Genomic DNA, 9,059 nt, shown 5'->3' on the forward strand with positions numbered 1-9,059 from the left:
CGGCATTGAAGCTGGGAAAAAGAAAAACCGCGAGTTCGGTCACCTGCTCTGCGTCCTGACCGGAGGAGAGCCCGGCCCGGCCGGGGCCTGGGAGCTTTTATTGCCCATAAATAGTACCGGGGGAGCGGGCGGTAATGCGATCAGGAAGGGAGGCATTAGGCGGAGCGGCGCTCAGGCACCGGGTGCCTACAAGCGCGCTCTCTAAAGACGCTTCGAGGCGAGCCGCAGTAAAGGTTTTATTGCTAACTGGGAAGCGCCTCGCAGCCGCAGGTTTGGCATTAAGGAGCGCGTCGGCGGGTAGGAATTACACTGCCGGGCTGGCGGCGAGACCCAGCGGGCAAAGGGCGCTGCGCGGTCGGAACAAGTATTTACTAAAGGAGTTAGTGCCAAATGAATGCCGGATTTCAGCCTTCGATCTCACGGATAAATTTTTTAGTAACCATGAAAGCAGGCCAATAACTTTTATAGAGGAAAGAAAAATATTTGAAGTTACAAACTTCTCTAATAGCTGAAAATTAACTTTTGACAGCAAGAGGGATTTCTCCTCCTCGTTGATTCAAAGAAACATCTATACTTAAATGTTACCCTAAAAGATCTACTATTCTAAAAAATAACAGCACCCCGCTGAGCAATTTTCCAGATGTAGAAGAACCTTTAAAACCAAACCGCAGCGTTGCCTGTGGGTAGACGTGTTTAATGCCGGTGAGAGCAGAGCATCCACAATATTTATGTTAGGATTTTCGGGTATGCAAGGAGCACAGGAATGTTATTCTCTCCTGCAGATCCTGAAGCCCTTCCTACAAGATTTTCTTTTTGATCTGCTTGTTGTCAAGTAATTAGTAAAAGGAATTTCCCACTCCGGCGCTGTGCCTTCAGGTACCAGAGGCATTAGGGCTGTAAACTTCGCATTTTCTGCATATCTCCGGCTCGCTTTCCTCCCCCATCAGCAGCTGTCCTTTCAGAGGGGTTAAATTTTAATTTAGTTCCTTGTAAGCTGTGAAGGGATGTGTTATGTCGCCGTCTCTGCCCATTTGAAGTTAGTAGACTGGTTGCAGTGAGTTTGCCTCTCCGGGCAAAGGCAGCGGGGGTTTCGTGGCGAGGCAGTCCCGGTCCTGCCTCCCTGCCAGCCCCGCGGCAGGGCGGGCAAGCACCGAGGCACAGCTGGCAACATCGGACGGTGCGACCATCAGAGCAACTTCCACTGTCCTTGCTGTCCTTGGGAAGGTCTCCTTTTGTCTTTGAAAATATCTCACACGAATTTCCCCAGGTGGACAACTGTATTGTAATATACTCTGGAATGTTAAGGTTACCTTGGGGGGCGGGGGGAAGAGGGAAAGAGAAGAAAGCAAAGGCACTTGTAGCTAATTATCTTTGAATTTTTGCCTTTTCTAGGACACGGATTTAACATCCGTGCAAACGAAAACAATAAATACTGAGGTACGGATTTAAAGATACCTAAATGAACACAAAGTGTGACCGTGTGGGTATGGATATAAGCAGTTCTGTTAGAGCACTTTCATTGAAAAAGAAGAGAAGCTGACAAAACGATTATCCCTTTATCAGATTGAAAGCCGTCTGCTATTTTTAAATGTTTAGATCCTTTCATCAGAATTATGGCTGTATTCCAAATGATGAAATAGAGGAATTTCTCTTGTAACAGGAAAAAAACCCCAAACAAACAACAAAGCCAACAAAGCAATAAACTACTCCACCCCCAAAAGATTTTTTCACCTTCCTACCTACAAAATAACAACAAAACCCCAAAGTGTCCGAAAAGTTTTTGGTTTTATTTTGATTTCATTATTCAGTGCTGGGATTTGACAATTAAAATTTGGAAAACCTATCTGAAAACAGTAGAGCCGCGTTGCAACAAAGGTCTGGCCAGCATTAATCTAGTGTTTGGAAAACACTTGACAGTTGCGAGGGCTCCCCCCTTTCCTTCGGTTCCTTTAAAAGTCACCCCTTTCCAAAGAGAATCACAGCCCCTATCTCTGTTTCTCCAGAGAGATTCCCTTCTCTCTTTCTCTCTCTCTTTCCCTTTGCATGAAGGGGTGAATTGAAAAATCATTTAATTATTTTCATTCTAATCGCCTTAATCCCCCTTATATTCGGAGCAAATGATGATAATGGGATCCACATGGAAAAGACCCCCGGATGGGGGGCAGGGCAGGGATCCTCCTGGCCCTGGGCCTGGCAGGTGGAGACGGGCGGGGCAGGGCGGGGCGGGGCTCTAACATAAATAAAGCATTGGACTAAGCCTCTTTAACCCGCGGGCCACTTACTTGTCATCATTTTATTTTTGCTCCAGGTGACGCGGCTGTGAAGCGACCCGTTTGTCGCTCTAGGGGAACAGGGGACCCTCCTGAAACAGGAGAAGAAAAAACAAAACCCAGCTCACTCCCACCCCACGCCATCCTCCCTCCTCCTCGGAGCCTAAGCAAGGACAAGCTGATTAATTTTCCCGGGTCGCCCTGGCAATCCCCAGGGGCCGCTCCGCTTTGCCGCCATCCGCGGCCGGCGACCGTGCAGAGCCCTCCGGCTGCAGGGGCTCAGCTGCAGCCCGAGGCCAGGAGGAGGAGGAGGAGGAGGAGGAGGAGGAGGAGGAGGAAGGGCAGCTCGCTGGCGGCATTAGTTATAAGCACCGCCGTGACAGTACTGCTGTCTGAGGCTGCAGGAATAGAGCCAACAAAGAGATCACCGGGGCGCTGGGTTTTCTTGGGGCGTTTGCAGATCTGTACAAATACGGGGCCTGCCGGTTTTCATAAACAACTTTCAGGACACAGTCAATCAATCATGCTGCAAGCAAGCAGACCAGGAGCCTAGGATATATACAAGGCATAAATATATACGTATAAACCCTGTCAATTTTGGAGTAGTTACAATTTTTTTTCTATAAGCCTAAGGGAAACAGTATCTAGAAAGATTCTGACAAGTCAGGAAATCACAGTGGAAAAGTAGAAGGTATTGTTAGAAAGTTATGTTACATTGTATGTTTTAATACCAGCAAGAGAAATATTGGAAAACAGAAAGAAAAAAGTGTCTAAGCAAGTCAAAGATTTATAAAAAACATAAAATATTACGCTTACAGTCAGAGAGAGAATTTCAAGAATATGTGGCTGAAAACATGAAACCTGACCACTTTGAAATACAATGCAATAGATATATCTGTAAAAGACATGAGTTTACCAGATTTTGTAGTCAGCAAAGTATTCCTTATGTTGCAGTCATTTCTAGTCTTAATTTGAAACATATTTTCTATCTAGGGATAGGTCCATGCAAATGCACTGTGTTGTTTTGTTCTGTTTTTAAAAATGTTTTTTGATAATTAGAGCTCTGCACAGCATGGAGTTTGTGCTTTCTCTTTCTGACACTGAGTATTTTTCTTGCAAAAGGACACGTGTGAACCAGGAACCCATAAAATGGAGGGTGCAACAGGTTTGAACTGCAGAAAGAATAGTTGCACATGAAGGTAGGAGAAAGATAATCAACTTTCTGGACTTACAAGAGAAGGACATATTCTGTGCTGGTGTAAATTAGGAGTTCCACTGAAATAGAGGACTGGTTGGTACTGCAGAAACTGAGTGTTGTTCTCATGATGCTATGATCCAAAACTGTGGCTCCTTCTTCTGCCTAGTGAGCATTGAGGAAAGCCTGGGCAATGATGCTCAGAGAGCAGAAGCTTAGCTCTAGGAGAAAGCATCAAGAGGGGCTTTTCCCAGCAGGTAAAACCTGCCAAACAAGATGGTAAAATTGAGGACCAGAGTATTGACTTTGCTCAGGAAAGACATTGTGACAGCATTGCCTCAATGGCACTATTGTCAGGAACAATTTTATTTTTTTGAAATTACTGCATTTGTTGTGTAAGTTTTTTTGCATCCAGAATAAACTTGGTACTTGGTCATTTCACTCTGTGGCTGTTATCTGTCAAAACAAATCCTATAAGGAGCATAAGCCAAAAACCACTCAGGTCAGGAGAGTGGGTTTTGGTGATGACCTTCCAAGCTGATATAAATAGTTGCAAAATTGTGTCACTGCCTTCTCAGAAACTTAATGTGCTTAAAGATGTGTATGGTCAGAACAACAGGGATTGGGTTTACATCTAAGACCTTCCCTTTTTAAGGACTTGTGTTTAAAATGGGTGGATCATGTACTTGTTTAAAGGCAGTTTCATTTTTATATAATAATTTATGCTTATCACCATATAAGTGAATGCTTCATCAATTACAGCTTTATTCTTGTAGATACAATGCATTATTTTTTTATAGCAATATATTATGGAGGCCTTTCTCCGAATCTTGCCTTGATTTGTGTTGTGTTATACTGACACAATGAGCAATAAATGTATTAACAGACAATCTCCAGTTAAAATACCATATAAAAAATAAAAATTAAAGTAGTATCTGAAGACTCTGTAAATATTTAATAATTTTGATGTTATTTTAATGTTGTGGAAAGACTGTGAAAGCTCACGCACTTTTTTTACCCTCAAAGATTCAGTTTGTTTTGCTGGGGCTTTTTTTGTATTCCAGGTTAAATGATTGTTAAGACTAATATAAGCAATCTTCTCTGGAAATGAAGAAAGTGAAAAGGGAAGAAAGGGGCACAGAAATACACCATATGTATTGAAAGTATCAACACCTCACCCCTTCCACACCATAACCTGGCTTCCCTCTGCCTTTGAGTATTCCTTCTAAACTTTGTAATATGGCAAGTGACAAATATCTTCCCAGAAGGTTTTACAATGTTACTGATTCCCCAAAGGCTGTTTGTGAGAAGTGCCTGCCACAGCAGACAGGTTTCCTCATCAGCCTAGTAACACACAAATTCTCCTGTGCTCCATTATGTGATACCACTATGTACTGAGGCCTGGCAACAAAGGGGGTGAAGCCAAATGGATGTTTGAATCACTGCTTGAGAAAATTATAATATTATATATATAGTTACATACTAAAACTGAGACACCCTTTCCTTTACACCAATATACTGCTGCACCTGTACAGGTGGGTCTCTGCTATTTATTTTGCAGATCTCCTTTGCATCATAATAATTGAATTTGACTAATTCTCTTTGCTCTGAGTTAAATGATTTTTGTATGAAGTATAACTTGAAAGAAGTAATGGTAGTAATAGCACTGCTTGTAGTAAGCATGAAGCCTCCAAAGTCTCAGACTTGTTTTGGCTCCTCTTCTTTATTGAGAATACTTTATCCAAGAAGATGTGAGAATACTGCTGTTTCAGCTGGTAACACAGTGACCTCTATTACCTTACACAGTGAGTTAACCATGGCTCTGTTAGGAGGTGTCATTTAAGATATTCCTAAACCTTTACTTCTTCCAATGCAATCACATCCTGAATCTCCTCCCCTGAGTTACCAGTTTGCTTTTGACAGAGGCAGGGCAACAACTTTACTAGGGTATAACTTAGGTGTGTGGCAAGGAAAATGCAGATTAGCTTCTCTAAGCATTATTTCATATCCTGGGTAAAATTCTTCTTAGTTCAAATTCATGGTGAACAACTTCTAAAACAGACTTAAGATCATTAATTAGCATGAAATGAATTAGTGTATGGTTTTGGAACAGATTGAAGCTAGTGACATTAAACTGTCCACTTTGCAGCATGGGCTTCCTTTTCTATTGCTTTTGTATAATAGAACTGCCTGCACTTAGAAAATACTGATACTCACTGAGAATACCTCTTAACTGCTAATTTCTCTTGTCTCTGTTATTTAACCACTGTGAAGAAATTACAGAGAACACTTTATATTTTAAAAATAACCAGATTACATGCTGTTTACTAATTTGGGTGGAAGAGGTATTGATTGCAAAGAAAGACTGCTCTGTTTTCCTGTGGACAGCTGTGGAGGAGCATGGATGTGTTGGGCTGGGCAGAAAAGCTGTTATGGTACTGCAGGAAAGAGGGAGGATGAGGTATGACTACATCTGGAACCTGGTATCCTCTTACAGAGACCACCAATCTCACCTCTTCAAAACTTTTGTCTTGATCTACACTAAAACCACCAAAATTTTAGCTTTAATGAAGTCTCATCACAGAAAATTTCCTTTGCTTTTTTTTTGTTTTACTAATTTGAGTCTTTAGACATAGGCTATACATCTTGACTTACGACTGACAATTTAACTTAATATTATTAAATATGACTAATTTAATTTTCAATACATTTCAGAGTCTTTATGATTTTAAATAAAATCTATCTTACATAGGAAGCCAGAATAATGTCTATGTTCCATTTAGATCTTCAAATTTGCCCTTTAAGTGCTGTGATTTTCAGGATATGTTATGCAGCACTATACACATTGTGAAGACAATGCCAAGAAAGGGAGATCATATTTTACTTTAAAAAGTTGAAAAAGAATTTATCAAAAGCTGATTATTAATCATGTGACTTCTGTATTTTATTACATATCTAAAACTTATTTACATGCAAAAAAAATTCAAGCATTTGTTATTGTATTTTTGCAGTAATAGATGAACGTTGAGTATTTACTTTAATTTTTTTCTGATACTCCATGGGAAAAAAACCCCAAAAAAGTCAGCTTTTGCTAGTACAAATCAGAAATGGCACTGTCAGACTTCAGACAGTGTGGAGCAGTAATAAATACTTTTACTGATATAAATTCCTATGTGGAATATAGAAACAAGAAGTTACATTTAATGTGAAAAAATACAGCACCTTGATTGTTACTAAGAAGCATGCTGAGAGATGCACTTCTTTAGCACTTGTAAAGAACTCCTGTGATTTTCGTTTGTTTTGTCATTAATCAGCAGGTGATTAATGCTGCAAAAGGCAAGTAAACTCAAGAGGTTCTCCAGTTAGAAAAATACATTTCAGTTCAGTTGTGCAACAAGAAATCATGACAATTAGCCTGAATTCTGGATATGAAGACAGGGAAACTGCAGTTGTGAAAATATTTTTTAAACATATGAAAACAGCTAAGATAAAAGTAATGCAAAGAATACATGTGCCATCATGTCCCTCAAAGGAGTATGACCTGCCTGGTGCAGCAGAGGAGTACAAACTCCTTTTCAACACCTACATCTCTGTGAAGGCTGCAGGATTTTTTGCCTGCTGAGTTAATGGATGGAACTGGTGTATAAAAGTGGTCCACAGGAGTGAATTCAAGGTCAGTTTTTTGACACAGCACTATGTGACTGCAGGAGGACTTGCACAGCACAGGCAGGCATGTTTTCTCAGAAGGGGAAAGCTGCTTTTGAAATTGAAATAATCTTTCTGAGTATTTCATGTAAGAAAACAAAATGCTCAATCTGTAGACCAACAGAACAAACTTCTACAAGGAAAGCAAAAGAGGACAAATTGTAAATAATTTTCAATATCAACCTTAGATTTCAAAAGAATTACTCATTTGCTTATGTTATGGTCATATATGAGAAGTATTGCAAACTTGTTGGATTTTGGCTCTTGGCATACACACTGATGCATCTGTCTCAAGTCCAACAGAACGTTCCTTGCCACTCAGCAAGCTACTGGCATGCATAGTGCTCAAAGGATGAGTTCCTCTTAACAGAATACAATATTCAGATTGAATAGATGGTCTTTCTCTGGAAAAACTTAGCTAAATAAGCTTTGATACATATTTTTCCTTTTTAAAGTCTTTCTCTTCTGCACGGATTATAGGATTTTCCATACGGTTAAAAAAATGGCTATGCTTGCTCTAAAAATTAAAGTTCACACTGGTATCCACTGTCAAAAACAGACTATTGAAATAACAAATGAGGTTCACTTCCTCAGAATGTGTAAATGTCCCAGCTTAGAGTTAAACTTTCAACAGCTGAAAGACAATACCATTGACACGTACCTGGCACTAGTTACTCGGGTTTATTTTTTCCTGGAAAGCAGTTTTGGGCGACAGAGTGGCGTCCGGGTTTCCCAGGTTGTTGTGCTGACAAACTGCAGCGGTGGTAAAGGCAGGGAGTCTGACAAAATCTCATTAATCATTTTAAATTAAATCCAACATTCCACTCCAACACTGCCAAGAAGAAAGCTAACTTTTACAAATGAATACTCTCTCAGAAAATAACTGGTATCCTGACCACACTGCTTTCACAAAAACATGCTTGATTTCTGTTAGGTACACATACACTACTCTTAAGCTTAAAAAATGCATTTTTTTGATGCTCAGAATCAGAAAAGTGCTTTTTGCTTCTTTTCTCTATTATGGTCTATGAGTGAACCACACAACTGAAAATTAAGAGCTTCTTTTTTCTTTCATCGAATTGAAGTTTTTTTGCTTTTCTAATATTTTAAGTACAGAAAGTTTGTTTTTGCAAGTAAATTTCACATAGGAAATGGAAGTACTCCATTTAAATATTTTGTCTAAGAATATTTATATGAATAAGAAAGGAAAACCGCAAATCTACTAACATTATTATCAGTAGAAACACTGAGGTGATAAAGAAGCAATGTGATCTCTTTTAGGTTTTTTACAGACACACTTCTGTAAATACTCCTAGCTATTTGATTATGATTTAATTACACATGGCAAGTCTGAACTTTAAACATCTCATAAATAATATTAGATTATCACATAAAATTTTATCTTACTAAAATCACTAATAAATTCAGATTATAAAAGTCTGCATTTCTCTTTCAAGGCAAAATAAAACCATAACATGCTGATGTGAGACACAGGAATCTGTTCTTTGCCCACTTTAATAGTGCTTTTGAGCTTAGAGTGGGAGATTTTACAATGGTAGAGAACAAGTTATCAGCCTCAATGTTTATTAGTTTGAATACAACCATGAAATATTTTAAAAGGAAAAAAACCCTAATTCAATAGAGGGCAAGTAAGTCTGACTTTCCCAAATACTTATTATTATTTTGACATTTTAACATAATCAAGGAGGTATACCTCAATTTTGTTTAAGTGCTTAAAATAATACCTGTTTCCTAAAAACAGAGCTATAAACAGTATCAGATTGCACAATGACATCCTTACACAGAGAACAAAGGTATTACCACACTGAAAAAGAGCAATTCTTTGTTGATAAACTTGTTTATGTTAGGAACATTAATAAACTGCAGAA

This window comes from Serinus canaria, chromosome 4, assembly GCF_022539315.1.
Source record: "Serinus canaria isolate serCan28SL12 chromosome 4, serCan2020, whole genome shotgun sequence".
Taxonomy (NCBI): Eukaryota; Metazoa; Chordata; class Aves; order Passeriformes; family Fringillidae; genus Serinus; species Serinus canaria.